Source organism: Rhamphochromis sp. 'chilingali' (assembly GCF_963969265.1).
Source record: "Rhamphochromis sp. 'chilingali' genome assembly, chromosome: 11".
Lineage (NCBI taxonomy): Eukaryota > Metazoa > Chordata > Actinopteri > Cichliformes > Cichlidae > Rhamphochromis > Rhamphochromis sp. 'chilingali'.
The window spans coordinates 17,921,974-17,938,677 of NC_137938.1; the positions used below are offsets into that span (position 1 = coordinate 17,921,974).

General features: G+C 44.3%; 1 protein-coding gene across 1 annotated transcript in view; it reads left to right on the forward strand.

The window, feature by feature from the left end:
• The window catches only part of zfpm2a (zinc finger protein, FOG family member 2a), a 119,294-nt gene that overhangs the window by 13,792 nt on the left and 88,798 nt on the right, over positions 1 to 16,704 (forward strand). The gene's annotated exons all lie outside the window — the stretch shown is intronic.

Here is a 16,704-nt window from a genome sequence, read left to right on the forward strand (position 1 = left end):
GTGTTATTTTTTTTCACAGCATAAGCCAGATCCAAGCAAGAACACTCCACTCGGTATTTCTTGCAGTTACACTTTATTGAATATCATTTCAGATAAGAGGTGTAATCCTTTGGGGCGAAGTGATGTATATTGACCAGCTCAATGATAGCGATACAGTGCATGTCTCTGATGTGAAAGTGGTAAATAACGATTTGTGTCATCGGCTCAATCATATGTGGAGGAATATTGAAAACTCTCCTTATTTTTGTCAGTTTCCAACTTTGCCTGAATATTTCAAGGAATGTAGAAAGCTATGGTGGGTAGGTGCTGCACTGGTGCAGAGATTTGCTCACATGTTGTCTGCTGACAAGGTGGAAGAAGAATTCACATTTTACACAAATCCATTATAAAGGTAGTTTTCAGAAACTTTTCTGTTCAGTTCAATTTAACTCAATTTTATATATATAGCACAAAATCATAACAGCAGTCGCTTCATATTGTAATGTAAAGCCCCTATAGTAATACAGAGAAAACCCCAGCATATAGACAGCCCCTTATGAGGAAGCACTTGGTGACAGTGGGAAGGAAAAACTCCGTTTTAACAAGAATAAACATCCCACAGAACCAGACTCAGGGAGGGATGGCTGTCTGACAAGACCAGAAAACATCACTTCATCAGAACTGCCTGTGTGTATTTTGACTTTACAGCATAAACAAACTGGATTCAGCTATAAGTTGATTATCCTCTTTTCCCCCTCCTATTAGGCCCTACATTGTTTACACACCGGTGGTGAAACAGCTTTAGACAACATAACTGCAGAAACCTTCCTTGTCAAATGAAAATGGGTCTAATTTTGCAGATTTTTTTTTTAGACATCCTTAGAAAGTAACTTCAAAATATGTTTAATTTCACAATGGAGGAAGATACAGTGTTTACAGTCTTGCATTGAAATGCAATCAGGAATAATAAAGCTGCTATTAGAAGTCAAACTCGAACAGAAAGTGGGGATTTTAAAAATCATTACACTGTGGTCTTATATCACCCTGAGCAGTACCACGTGAGCTGGACGTTGTGTTCATCAGCACAAACATATTGGGATGGCACAGTTTCTTTAACAGTGTGTCGCTGTGCTTATCAAGTAACTGGAGGTTTAAGTGTGATGCTATAGAGAGGAAGGCTGGCATGCTAATAATAGCCACTGCAGTCTGAGTAAAGGTTAGCTGTGTTCCACCACAGGAGATGTTTGCTTTGGTACAAATTTTCAGAATTTTTATTTAATCATGTAACTGGTTAAATTTAGTCATTTCAATGCAAAGAAGTGACTTTGTGTTTGTAGAGAGCTGCTGTTACAATAATTATTAGCTTTGGCTGCCAGCCGCCAACATCAGGAGAAGCCCATTGTCTTGCTGCGAAGTGTGCTGGAGTTCAAGCAGTGAGCCAGGTCACTCGGGTCAATACCACACTGCTACAGTCTCACCTCTCAGAGTGACTGGGTTTCTTCCATCAGCAGAGAGCAGCCCTCGTTGCTCCCACACGGTTCATTTCATCAGGGTCTCTTTTATCTTGACTGCCCAGGCCCGTGACCCCTGAGCACTGATAGTCCAATAACAGTGCAAGAGAGCATCACCGGGGCATTGTGGAGACTCAAACAGAACTTAACTGGGTTAAGTTTTCTCTCCCATTAAATTTAGTGTGTGTTGTGTTTGCATGTGCGTGTGTGCGTGCTGGTGCATTGATTTGCTGACCTGCATGTGTCTCTTGAACTGTCTGAGAAAAGTTCAGTTTGAAAACTTCAAACAGAGTTTACTGGAAGGGAACATGAATGGTGACAGATTTAGCATGAAATATGTATCATGAATGAAATGCAAATTTATATTTGAAGCTTTTTAAGGAAAAAAAACAACATATAGAATATGCCAAAAGCTGCGGTGGAGCTAACACATCTAATTCTAAAACAGAAGAAAGAAAGGGCCGGCCGTTAACGCTCAGAACTGTTCAATTTCATGAGCCCGCAGAGAGGGCCGTGTTTACTTTTCTTCGCACAGAAGAAGAGAAATGAATGCTCTGGGTTGCCTGTAAAGACAAACATGAAAGGAATCACCAAGAGTTCTTTAGGCCCTTTCTCTTGTGTTGTGTGTAATGCAACTTCTTTACTGCCTAGGTAGTCTCTCCCATCTGACTGCCGTTTGAAGTCAGCAGAAAGTCGACAATATTTGCTTTTCAGCAATTCTCGCCCACTGTGTCTCTCTGTTGCTTTTGAAAGTGTGACCAGTATGGAGTCTCTATCAGTTCACTTCTTGGAAGAAATGGCTCAAATTGGGCGTTTGGTTCGCTGGTGGATTGATGATGAGGTCCTTGCATATGAAGGGCTCATTGTTGTGCTGGGGGAGAATGTGATGGACAGCTACAGGTGATGGTGGCGGAGCAGGGGGAGGAGGAGGAGGAGGAGGAGACGGGCAGTAAAAGGGGGGGAGGGAGTTGGATGGTGCAGGGAAGCCAGACTGGCCTATTAGGGAGTGGCAGATAGCCTCAGCTCAGACCTGCTGGGGTGTGATCTCACCAAAGAAACCAGAACGGGCCAATCTCTGTCATAACTCTCAACCACCAAAGAAAAGAAAGTTAGAGAGACTGAGCAGAGGGTTTGACAGATAGAGAAAAGAGGAAAGTCCAGACAGCGCCAGGAATGCAAACACGTTTGTGTTAAGAAGTCTTCCCCCCCTTGTCTTTTTTTTTACCCTGGGCACAGCATCCATCCATGCATCCACTGTCTTCTGCTTATCCAGTTCAGGGTCCTCCTTTTTCCAATTTGATGAAGGAGGAAGAACATGTAACAAATAAAACATCTGACCAATCGTTTATTGACAGCTGTTAATAGTCAATCACTATGGAAGCACCAGCATCTGGTGCTCAATCTATGCTTCTTCTCCTGTGCTTCCCCTTAATCAAGCTCCCTCTATGCTCTGCCATTAAGCCGCAGAATTTAGAGGAGCAGTTCATTTCCAGTACACTGTACATACTGTTTTCCTGCTTGAGAAATTACATCCTTTGTGGATTTGAAGCACAGAGTGCTATTTCTAATGGCATTATCCAGCGGTTGCGTGTATGAAAGCCGCTCCTTCTCTCCAGTGGAGGTGCGTGTGGGTGGGTTAGAGGGGGGAGCCTGCGAGGCTGCTGAGACCCCCGGCGTTATCAGCACCAGATGCAGGTTGACTTCAGACTTTCAATGGAAGGTAAAGAGAGAGAGGAGGGAAATTAATGAGAGCCATAAAACTAGCAGGATAAATAATTAGCCAACTGGTCCTGAGATCCATCCCTTCATTTGCAGCTGCAAATAAATACCCACATGCAAAGTTTTGTGTGTGTGTGAGAACTAGCCTGATGCTGTTAGCTGTGGTTATATGCATGTTTGCTTTTTTTAAGATCCAGATGTTGTCGATTTTTCTGCATCCTCCCACCTTCATTTTTCACATGTGTCTGAGTGACGGGGTTCCTTCTGCCTTGCCATTGATAATTGGCTTGGACCAGTGGCTCCTCTAAATGTGTGAGGCACAGACAAACAAGCAAAAAAAAAAGGTCTATTCAGCTGTCATAGCATACTTCATAAATCATCTGGATGAGAGAGTGTCATATTCGTGTCCACTTTTTTCTTGGGCTAATCAGAAGGACATAATGTTGCTTGTTTACTCAGGTCTGATGTTGCCTAGTTGAGCTTCTAAAAAAAATGAAGGAAGAGAGTGGGGTGTGAAACACTTTGCTTTGTGCAGATACTCAAAGCACATTTATGTCTAACAAGTGATGTCATCTGACTGAACTGATTGCTCCTTTGCTGTGTCCTCGTCAGGATCAAAGCTCATTTTTGCTGCATTAGAGGACACTTTGTGCCAGTGTGCTGTGTGCCGATCAGCGGTGTTTACATGCAGTTCACTCCCCGAGGATTTCGTATTATTGTTGTCACACTGTATGGAGCGCAGCCACTCGCATTGTTCTAATACACCAGCGGTAGATTTGAAAAGAGCTGAGCAATCACTGAAAGACTTACATTATCCTGCGGTCTTTGATCGCTTTTCCGTTTGTCTGTGCTAAGTAATCTTCCCCTCTAATCTCTTTCACAGATATAAATAAACAAGTAATGCTCTAAATGAGAGAGAGCACACGAGTGAGCATCCAGAGGATTATGGTAATTTGTGGATAAACAGAGGTGGGTTTTTTTTAAAGTGACTTTTCTTTATTAGAAAAGTTGCTTCTTTAAAGAAATAATCTGTTTCCAGCCCAGTAAACCCGGAGAAATCAATCAGTAAATTGTAGTCTGCACGATGAAGCGATGACGTTTTCATTTACTTCTCAATAAGGTTTGCCTTCGTGAATGTCGAATTCCCCTGGGAATTATTTAGATGATCTCGATTTCCAAGCGTTTGCTCGCCACTGATTTAAAGTTCTACTGTAAATAAAAGCACTAAACCGCAAATACCTTCCAAATCAACGTGACCATATTGCAGATTGATTTTCGGACTTTGCTCTTTTTTTTCTTCTAATCTCTTCCAACTTGACATTTGGAAAGTCAGAAATCAATTATGTCTCCTTCCCAAATGAAAGGCGGAAAAAAAACTAGTATATGACTTTAAAGTCAGCCTAGCTCGCCTTTGACACGGCGCATTACAAAGGGAAAGGAAAATCACACTGCATACCTGATCCATAAAAAAAAAGCCTTTGAAATGGATTGCTGGGTGGGATCCAGTCTGGCACAAGTCATGGCATTGATGGCACAGCCCCTGGGCGCGCGGATACTTGGCCCGGACAAGACGGTTGCTGGGACCATATCAGTGGGCACTGGCCCATCCTCTGGGAGCTCCTAAGCCATGCCGTCTGAAGAAGAACTGATGGGGTTGGCAGCACATATGGGCATGCTACGGGGTTTATTTCAGTCAAAAACAGCCCGATGTTATCGCCTTCAGTCACCAGTGCAGCGGTATCACCGAAGCTTAGAGAAACGATGGGGCATCGCAAGAAATTAAAGAAAACCCATCCTGCTGGGGATTAACTTGAAAATAGAAACTTTTTCCCTTTGTTCCACCTGCACTGCTTTTAAATCTTAGGTGCTCAAATCTAATTGTGTGCCACCATTTCCGCCCTACACGTTGTGTTCAGGTGACAATTTGTTCCAGCTAATTGGAAATGTTGCGTGGGCCCTGCCTGCGCCGAGCGTCAGCCTATCATGAATGACACTGATGTGATAAACATGGATTCCACTGGCTGCCGCTGCTTTTCAAGCCAAGACAGGAAGTTGACAGCTGCAACAGTTTTCAGAAATAGTTAGTTGATAACCATCCACGGGGTAATGAAACTTCCACCTTTGATGAGAAGTTGAAACGAGACTGTTTCATTGTTGGCTTGGCAGAACATTAGACATGGCTGCGAGGCAGGCAGAGGCCGACGAGGGATCGAGCCGTTTTAATAGGGCTCATCCAGAGGTGACGAGAGCACTGCATGCACTGAACTGGAGGTGTGAGCCGGGGCTGCCAGTACATATCTTTTGTCTTTCATTATCTTTATTTCCTTATTATTTTAAATGGCCGGTGTGTGTGTGTGTGTTTTTTTCTCTCCACTAGAAGCTTTTTTGATATCCATTTAGATTGGGGCTTCATTAAAAAACCTCAGACAATGGAGTGACTTCTAATTAAGAAGCGCCGCATCTGGCCCCTGGCACCCTATCCCGTTGTTCCATCTATTTTGCTGGGGAGAATTCATTTGTTTCTTAATTAAGAAAAACACCAATAGCGTGAAAAATCTGCTTATGGTACCTGAATCCTAATTAGTTAAATAGTGAGGGGAAGGGGAAAACACATTCCAGTAGCCCTAGAAATGAACTCAGAGCTGATAAAAATGAACTAACTAGCCTTGCATAAATCGAAGCTGGGGAGAAAGTGTACCATCATTATGGCTAAGACAATATGCAAACTATCTTCAAAGAAATCAAATTGCCGGAATGTTTTCATTTGCATGTATTAACCATTAACATAATGAGGAGAAGTGACATTGGACCCGGATTGTGTGTCTGTTCGGATTGATAACTCTGCTGCATCTGCAAATAGTCTCCTCTGCAAAATTATGCTAGCAGTCAAATCAGTGCTGAACTGTGGAGGGAGAGGGAGAGTGATGGAGAGAGAGAGAGACAACACATGGATGGAGAGGGGGGAGAGACAGAAAGAGAGCAAGAGAGAGAGGAGAGTGGAGGCTTTTGCTTTTTTCGTTTTATCAGGGAGCTCAGTGCAAACCTGCTGCAGTGTTGAATCGGAGCCATCATCCTCTGACAGCTATCCTTAAACAGGAAGGTGCCGCGAGTCATTGTCTCTAAGGCTCTGCGGAAAGCTGCTCTGTGTGTGTTTTTGTGTGTGTGTGTGTGTGCGCGCGCGTGTGTGTGTGTGGGGAAGGTATGGGTTGGGGGGTGGGGGCACAGAGGATGTGCCCATGTGGCTGCTAGCTAGAGACAGACCTCGAGTGGGCACACTTCATGCTCCTCACCCCCACCTCCTCCCCCTACCCCAAAACCGTCTCATACATATCGGACACTTGCACGCACACGCCTGCACGCGGGGCTCGTGTGTACACGTGTCACCCCCACCAACACCAACACCGCTATTTCCAAAACACACACACATCTGAGTGCTTCCAGGATACCAAAGGCTCACTTATCTGTTCCGCAAAGACTTACCATGTCCCACATTGGTGAGTTGTGCGGGCATCCGGCCAAAACCACTGTGCCCCCCCCCCCCCCCCCCCCCCCCCCCCAACCTCCCCACTGCAGGCGTCATGCAAAACACTGAACTTGTCTTCAATATTCAAAATAATTTTTCCAACATGCTATTTCCCAGGATCAGCCTCTTAGGTCAAATTATTCAATTAAGTGTCTGTTTATTACTGATACCAAAGCTGGGTGGCGGTTCTACTTATCACCTTTTTTGCAGATTGGTGTTCTTGCAGAATACCACCATAAAGATTGCCTTGGCTGTAATTAAAATGGCACAGAGACAAATTTGGCGCAGGGCTAAAGACATGGGGAAATGAAGGAGGTAAGAGGGTGGGGAGGGGGTGGAATTGCAGGGGCTACGTTCTGTCATCCGGTTGGGAAAAAGTTGAGGATGTGCAAAGTAGCGAAATTGCCATCGAGGGCACTACAGTATGCCACAAAGGAGCAGGTAGGAGAGAAGAAACGCAGCCTTGCTGTGGCGTTGTTGTCGCCGCCGTGCGATTGCGTGGAGGGAGCGGTCAGGGAACGAGGCTGCTCTCCAGTGGGTTTGACTGAAGCGAGCAAACAGGAGTCGGCGGTTGGTTTGTATGGCAGAGCTGATGCTGTTCAGACGTCCTAAACGCCAGCCGGGCTCGCATCCATCCACGGGCCTGTGTGTTTGATGAGCTATTGGCAGGCTGTGGGGACACGTGTTCCCGTGCCTCGTGGCAAACATACCTTTCACCGTCTTTGACTCCACCAGTCTGTGTGACTTCTCGGGGAAAAAAAATATGAAAGAAATCAAAGCGCCAATAAGCTGAGGGGTGTTAAGCCAGAGAGGAAGGGTGGGGGGGGGGGAGAAAAAAAGAAAAGAAAGACCTGAGCGACTTTGGATTTTGACAGAATCTTCATGTGCTCTCTGACAAAAATTTGCATTGTTATCGCAGATAACTGGTGATGTTTTTACTTGGTTGTACATTTTTGTGAAATATGTAAAACGTAAACCGAGCCTCTAACGATTCCCTTAATGACGCGGATCTCGCTTTTCTCCCCCGAATCGCGTCTTAGCGGGCTTCTCAGTGCAGAATGTCTGATATCTGAATATTAAAAGGGAGTTTCAAGCTCATCTGCAAATGTGATTTGCACATATCACACTTCTGCAGTCGTCAAGCTGCTTCATCGCCAAGCTTCTGAGCAAAGAAGGCTGGGGAGGGGAGGGACGAGGGGGGGAAAAGAAAGAGAAAGATGCACATATGGGTTGCTATTGATGTATTCCATATCTGACCTAATTTAAATCCCTGCCAACAAGCTCATATGCATACTGTACATTTGCTAAATTACAGAGTGTAAACCTTGCCTTCTCACGGAGACAGGTGTAAACATCGATGTTGTCATAATGCACCCGCAGTAAATATGATAATCACGCGATCCTGCAATAGAGCACAAAATAATTTGGACATCATTTTGATGCCTGAGGGGCCCAGGGGAATGGCCTCCAGAACGAAAGGTGGCCCATTGACATGCTATACACGCCAAGATATAATTATGGCTGCCTGTCTTTGTTCCTCCCAAGCTTCCTCTCAGAGCACTCGTAATTTGCTTGTGATATTTTGCTATTCTTTACGATTGAGTTATTCTCCGTGGACTCGAGTATTACACGGGTGTAAATGAAGATGCAAAGAACTTGCTCTCCTGCCAAATTCCAAAGTTAGGAAAGTCTAAGTTTAATATCGAGGCAGCCAAGCCGATGCTGATGGGAGGAAGTCATTTTGCAAAAGCCCGATTTGAAATTTTATTTATGGGAGGGGGGGGGATCCTGACACGTGACGATTTTTTTGGGTGCCTGCCCCGAGTGTCATCTCTGGCTATCTGTGTGGGACTTTGCTGATAATAAGGGGCAACGCTAGAATATCTTTAGGGTATGCAGTGTGTCGAGCTGCGGTTTGTTGTCATGATAATCCCCTCATTTGTAATGTTGGGATCAGCAGGTTACGCCTCTCCACTTGCCTGCCATGTCAAGGCTCGGGACTGGCGAGGTGGATTGTCATTTCTGAAGCAATATTTTGACAGCGCCTTCACTTTGCTCGTACGCTGCGGCTCAAAGGTCAGAGCTGTGCCACTTCCATTTACTGTGTGTGAACACAATCCCTGAGGAGTGCAGCGCTCCACTTCTCCCTCGCACGTAGTCGTTCTTTCTGCCTCTCACCATTTAACTCACTTGTTTTAGGAGATAGATGTCAGGGCTAGGCCCACACAGGGGTTTATAGTGGGTCTGAAGCTCCCAAATTGAAGGCCAATTACAACTTATAAACCTTTTATAATAGAGTAAATGGAAAAAGGCAGCTCTGTTCAGTTTACCTCACTGTGATGCCTGATTTCCCTTACTGCCATCTCTCCAATTAGAGTTTCATAAAGACAGCCACCGCTCCCTCAGTCAGCGCTGGTCTTGCCTGCCTCATATCACACACGCTGCTACGTTCTTCTTTTTTTGTAAGAAACATAGTGTGGTGTGATTGTTGCAAGTGCACAATGTCTCAATGGTGTAGCTGTCATCCATTTTCCTGTGTGCTCAGTGCCACTTCGCAGACACAGAGGCAGGTTATGTCAACCAAATAAGGCACTTGTCAGTAATACAAAAAGACATTGTTGCTGGTCCATTGTTACCTGCTCTGCCAGCTATCATATAGAAAGTGATGGAGTGACGGTGTTTTGGAGTGCGGTGGCGGCTCCAGAGCCCTCGGGGGTATTATGGGTGTAAATCTCCCTCACACAGTTCTGCTCCAGGCCAAGGAGAGCATCATCATTAGCCGGAGCAGATGGAGGGGCTTCAGCGCTGTTTTCCTCCCTCTTTGCTGTCGGACTGTATGCTGGAATCCCCCCCCCCCCCCGGTTTGATACAATGCAGCGAGCGCATGAGGAGCAACAGCCGAGCCCAGACAATGAATGATGAAATCCACATGAAATCAGATGAAAGCTACAGTACACGCGCACATACACACATATGTACCCCAGGAGATTGATTTATCATTTATTTGTGAAGCGATGATAGCGGAGGTTTGGTTAAGTGGCGTTTCTGTGCACATGTTTGCGCACTTTTATGTCGGTGGCAGAGAAGAAACATGGAAGATGGGGCTCTGATAGTGATGCTGGTGATCTAGATCAGAGAAGGAATGTAACTGTTTTGAAAAATGAAAACATTCAATATTTTTACAGTTGGAAGATTTGGAGACTTTATATTATAGTAAATAAAAATGTTTTGGATTGCACTTTGTACATGGGAAACCTTTTGTCGAGGCTTTTTTCTCACAATTTTCTGGTCTTCTATTGGATATATGAGGCTGTTCATGTCTTGATCCCTCTGATGGTAATATGGGAAACTTTTGCATCACTATAAATCTGTAAATTGGCCATTTTTACACTGGGCTGGACGGTGGCTAGCGCCTGATAATTTACTAGAACCCAATATCAGCCCGATACAGTGTAAGAGTTTACGCCTGTTTCCAAGGAAGCTAATCAGTGCAATCATTTATCAATGAGGAGTATTTATCTCCAGCAACCTAGCTCCTCATTGATGCAGTAGTATTTCACAGTGTGCTAGAGGCCTGCTATCCAGGGAGCACAAAGTATGTGTGTGTGTGTGTGCCTTTGTGTGTGTGTGTGTGTGCTGTCTGAAGCACTGGCAGAATCCTAATCTTCCAGCAAGAAGCTTCACATGGCCAGATCAAGAATTAGGAGGGAGGCAGAGTGGGGGAGGAAGGGGAGGAGGAGGAGGGGGAGAAAAAGCCCATCTCGGTCTGTGTTTTAAAGGACAGTGCTTTGAATGTCATTTGACAATTTCCTTTTAATTAGAACTAATTTACAGAAAGATGCCCACCAGCTAATCTTTACAGGATAATTAACTTCTATTTTCTTTACTTTTAATTAAAAAGTGGAAAAGATTTAGCTGATCCATAAAGAATTGTTCTTTTGAAATGTTCATCAGACTTCACACTTCTTTTGGCATTGGTAATATTTAGATCCTATCTGCTGCTCACAGCCTCCACTGAGTTATTGGAATGATTTTCTACCCCCCTTATCCGAGGTATTAAGAAGTGGAACTATCAATAGTAGAAATAGGAACCAGAGGCAAATTAGAATTGAATTAATGAAGAATTTATTGCAAAAGAACCCCCCCCTCCCCCCCCATGCTTCATAGCACTGGAATGAAATTGACATCTTAGATATATCCATTTCATAGAAATTCCTTGATGAGAAAATATTGTTTTATCTACACTTTTTTGATACGGTAATCATTTTTCTTTTTCTGAAGGCGCCCCATTAAATTCTTTGAAACGATGCTCGACTGAAAGCTAATTGTTGCGGAGGCAGTTTTAGCATTTTAAAATATCGCTACAGTATTTTAGCCCCAACGGGCTTGCAGGCCACTGAATGTGATGAATATGATGCTTTCCACGTCAGACGAAGGCATCTTATTAAGCACTTAACAGACAGTCAAGTGCCCGGTGCCTCTGCAGAATGAAAACTCCCCGAGTCTCATCAGAGCTGCTCGACAAAAGTCTTTTTCTCGCCACTGTTAGCACCTTCCAACAGACTTTACTTAGTGGAGATAAAGTGAGCCAATATGAGGTGAGCGTGCTGTAGACAGAGCCTCCACTCGTCTGCAGACGAGCCAATGGCTGAAGATGGATGCCCCCACTTAACCATGATAGCTCCCTGGAGGAGCCTCACTCAATGGCTTCATTAAAAGTGAACGTTCTAGTGAAAAGCTCGCTTATAAACCAGTAATTAAGACCACACATATTTTACCTGCTTTGTTTCAGCTGTCACATGCAGTGTACAGGCACATGGTTAACTTTTATTTCCTTATAAGTAACAGAATGACACTAATAAATCACTCAGCCAGAGAGGGAAGCAAGTGTGTAACAGGAAGGACTTAAATCCAGCACACTGGCCACTTTAACAGCATTTTAATCCCTTCGTTGCACCTACAAAGCAAATGTTACCCTGCAAAAAGAGGCATTAACTAAAACCATATTACTTGGAAGACAAGCTCAGTGACTTTTATGGACCAAACGTTGTACCAGTGTCCACTTGGACATGTGCGCGTCCCTCTGTAAGCTCTAGAGAGGCAAGTAAAGTCAGTAGAGTGTAGCAGGACCCAGCTAACTCCACAGAGAAACTGGCTGGCATCTGCTGAAGCCCTCGGGCACGCTCAGAGGTGCCTCCAGCATTTTAATGGCATAGTCAAATGCCAGCATGTTTTCATGCCATTCCAATTCAAATTCATTGGATAAAGAAGTAAGAGCGTGTTATTCCTCTTCAACGGTCCAGACAGAAACACTGGGCGCAACAACACAGAACTTAGAAACTCCGCAAACATGCCGTGGATCCAAAGCTGTGTCTGATTGGAATAAGATACTCGACTGGAATTATGTTACCAGTATTTGAGAAAAAAAAATACACACACACCCCTTCTCTTTTATTGTTATTATTATTTATTAGATTTTTTATATGTGGATTTCACAGGATGTCATGAGAAATCTGTGGACGGAGATACTTTCCTAGCCAGCGGCTGTGCCTTAGTGTTGCTGCACGAAGCTTAAATGTACAGTAATGTAAACTCGGCGGGCCATCTAAACACATGATGTCATCAGATCACATTTAGATGCCTTGTCATCTTTTGCTGCAGCCTCGCAAACGAGTGTGTGTGCTCTTCCTCTGTGCGTGTGTCATACGAGGATGTGAATACATTCACCCCCCTCCACCCCCACTTTAGAACAAACCCAGCCTCCCTCCCTCCCCTTTTCACCACACAATATCCTTTTTTTTGTTGTTGTTTTTTTTTTTGGGTGCTGCGTTTTCGAGCAGTTTGTTGACTGTTGATTGTAAGTGCCCGAATTTAGGAAGGCAGCCATTTCTAATCACGAGAATTACACTGCTTAGCGACCGGAAAATCAAGTTAAACAATAGCATTGCTTATTCTTGGTCACAGACTGCGGCTCTGAGAACACATCAGTCTCCACTGAAGCTGTTCCACGCTCCTCCCAGCACACACACACACGCATTTACACACAAGCAGCCATTCACAGACAATATGCAAATGCTAATTTACTTTTTGACTTGTGTTACAGCATTAGCTCCACATTTAGTTTGATCACAGAGTGTACAACTTGGAGGAAAAAAAAGGAAGCGCTTTTTTTTTTTGTAACATTTATGCAGTACAAAAAAAAAAAGATGCTTGAAATGAAAAATTCCTTTGAGGGTTCCTGTAGCATATGAAGCTATTAAGAGCTGCGTAAATGGTATCTATTTCATTACAGTGATCAAGGATTAAATTAGTGGCTTGAGCCCTGTAACATATACACTAAGTCTCCTCCAAGGCTGAGGGAGCCCTCTGCTTCCCAAAGGTCATTAGAGCTGAGGAGAGAGGATGGCCCCCAGTCTCCCTTTGCCTCTCTCCACTACCTCCTCCTCCTTCTCTTTCTCGTTTCTCTCTCTCAACCTTCCCGACCTATCCTCCAAGATGAGACACAGTCGTGTTTTTATGTTTTCGCACACGGTTGTCGTTTCCTTTTTCTCCAGCTGTGGAGGGTTAGGATCACAGGAATCTAAACCTGCTTGGCAAAGTGTATTCCTGTATTTCCTCCCACGCAAAAGTTTGCATGTGTGTGTGCGTGTTCACCCGGAAGTGAGGAAGGCCCAGTATCAGTTTTGGCACAAAGGGCCAGTCACGAGGAGGAGCAGAGCTGGCAGAGGTTGAGCTGTGTGGCCCTGTTGGATTTTAGGGCTGCATTATGCATTCATGTTTAGTCTCAGGTGCTACGTTTTATCCCCAGGCCAGCTTGGACACATTTTCAATGGACCGTTTGGATGAAAAACTGTATAGGTGGGAGCAAAAATGATTTCCATGCTTATAGAGATCTGCCGCTTTGTTCTGTCAGATTCAATTACCTCACCTCTAATTAGGGAGCTATAGAGGAGGCTGGGTTTGTGATCCACACATCACACTGTGGAGCCTGCTGATAATGTGAGGTATCGCTATCACAGCCCGGCCACAAGCTCCCCACATTGCGGATGCTTGAAAAAGCATGCCATGAAATTAGCAGTCACTCATACAGTTTTGCACATACACACATATTTCTTCAGAGCTCCTCTTTTTCTTCGTCTTCCTTTTTTTTTGAGTGTGAGCTTTGGAACAAGGTTGGCACATGTGTGTGTGTTTTTTCTTTCCTATTTTCTGTTTTAGTCCACTGAGGCACAGACTTGAGTACAGAGTATATTTTCCTGAAAGATATGCTCATTCCACCACCTCAGTCCATACTCCTCTGTTCCCCTCTTCCTCTGTGACTCATTAATCCTCTGTCCATCATATGGTCTCAGAGTATCACCCCATTTTATAGACTCAGTGGGGGCATTACCATATCCCTCTTCGGAGCTCCACTCCGCATGGCCGATCCCTATCAGACAGAGGCCACGCCATGAACAAAAGAGCCACTGTGATCAAGCCTGCATTCAGCTACCAATGTCTCTATTAGCATTGGCTGCTCCTGCTGCATGACTGTTTGAACAGAGCTGAGATTTCTTTCGGTCTCTCTCGGCAGAAGAAGAGTCTTGATGAATGCGGATGATACAGTCGAGGCTGGAGGGTGCGCATGTGTCAGGGCGGATGTGGAGGGTGCTGGGATACCTGGACACTGACCCTGATTGAGAGGAAGTTGAGACAGAGTGCAGCCTCCTGAAAGATCCTGTTAAAAGTGAGCAGATAGCAGCGTTTGTGCTACGATTATCTCACGATCCAAGCCTTTTGTCTGCAAACTTGAAAGTGTGCTCTGAAAGGCTGCCACACTTCAGGTTACAGATAATTAGCGCAGGGCTTCAGCTGCTAATTATTTTAACGATCATTTTTAATGATAAACTAATTAACTGTTGAGTCGAGTGGTTCTCAACCTGTTAGGAAGCCTTCCTGTAACCCGTCGCCACGTGTCAAATATTTACAGAGGAACAAACCTGTGACTTCATATCTTTAAATGACATGTTTTGTCTTAAATGTGCAACTTAAAATGATATAAAACAGAGAAAGGAAGAAAATGGGGTGATATTTTCTGATTGATCACTCTTTAAAATTAAGCTGCTTCGCTAATTACGTCAACCGGTAGATGATTTTGTCGTTGGGTAAAGATCGCTTGTTACTATAAAGTTAACATGCATCTCTAGCAGGCTTAGATCAGCCGTAATGAGCGCACCACTTAAAGCCGGCTGTGTTGTTTTCTGCGGCAAAGTGAAGCGCAGACACTTTCTCCGCGGTGTCATTGGCCATCTGAACTCCAGAGGAGGCTCGATAAGAGGGCGAAGCAGCCGACATTCCTCTGGCCCAGTTCGTCAGCAGAGCCTATAGAAATGCACCAACAAGCGCGGGTCACACAGCGAATGTGACAGGATTTTAAACAGTACACAACTAAATATAGCAGGAACGCCACTATCAGAAAATGAGTTAGGAGTGTGCTGCTGGTCGTTTAGAAAGTCATTATTCTTATCATTGCTGTCTCTGAAATAATTTCAGGTCTCTCCATGCAATGAATACTGTATAATAAACTAAACACATGAGAATGCGAGCAAACTTTGGTCAATCTGCGCGGTCCCAAAAGAAGTAGCCATCGGACCCCCTTTAATGTCTCAGGCTGGGTGTAATATTTCATTTTTCCATATTCAGCAAGGCCTCCAGTATCTCTATCAGTTTGAAAATGCTCCATTTAGTTACTATCTGTTGGAGTGGGGAAGTGAGATGCCCTTATTCTGAGTCTATTAAACCTCAATTCTATCTCATCTTATCTACCTAATCTTTGTGTTTTATTGACCATGAAGTTTATCTTTAATCTCCCTTTACCCTTATTATCACACAACACTGTAGGTCTATTTTCCGCGGTGCAATGGCGCTGCTGTATTTGCCAGCAACAGAGGAAGAATCGTTTAGTTGTACACACAGTTCTTATTCAGCTGTGTAATGGAATGTGTACACACTGTGTGTATAGAAATGTATTTCCCCGCTTTCTTTCACACTGTCTTCAATTGCCTTGGCAGGAGCTTTTACCGCCAGTCATACAATCTCCCCTTGATACGGCGATATTTATCTCTCAGTATCATCTTAAGTGATGGTAGACTCATCGAGTCACTTCACGCCTCACTTCACTCCTCAGCGAATCAGCAGAAGGCATCAGATAAGATCATAAAACTGTATCCTAATTTAAAAGCGGCACTCTGCCTCTGCAGTGTCTATTAGAGATCCGCGTGCTAATTCTTTTCATGTCCGGGGCTCCTGCAGATGTTGGCTTCTACAAAGGAGTAATTTATAAGACTAATGAAAAGAGCAAGCAGTTTGTGGACATCAGGGGGGTCTTTTATGAGACTCGTCGCAAGAAGAAAGAGAAACAGGAGAGGCACACCAGCCCCACTTTCTGAAGTGAAATTATTGCTTTATTAAAGCTGAGGGGGCTCGCTCCCGCTACAATAGAACAAACAGACTGAAAGGTGTGGAGAGGATGTAAGTGCGCTCTGTTTGAGCTCTAGGTGGATGCACGAGAGGCAGAAACAGAGACAGCATCCTCATCTAGCTGGCAGTGACAGCAGCACTTTCGACATGATTGTTCACTTTACACACGACTCGAGAAGGAGCAAGGAGTGTTTTTTGGGGTTTTTTCATGGGGCTTATGCAGGTTTTTCTCAGAGTGCATCATCTCAAATATTAAACTAAACTTAAACCAGAAGGGCTCCCCCAGTCTTTTTCGCTTTTGGTATGTCATGCGGGGACTTTGCGGGCATGTTTTGGCAGAAAAAGGAGAGAGGTGTGCGCGATGCGTATTATCTTAATAACATTCAAATGCTGGGTGAGATGTTTTCAGAACTAATACAATTCAGGTGGCAGTACAGTAATTCCATCAACACCCTTGATTGAAGCAAAATGGTAATATGCAAATACCAAAAGAGATGTACAGCTACAAGCAAA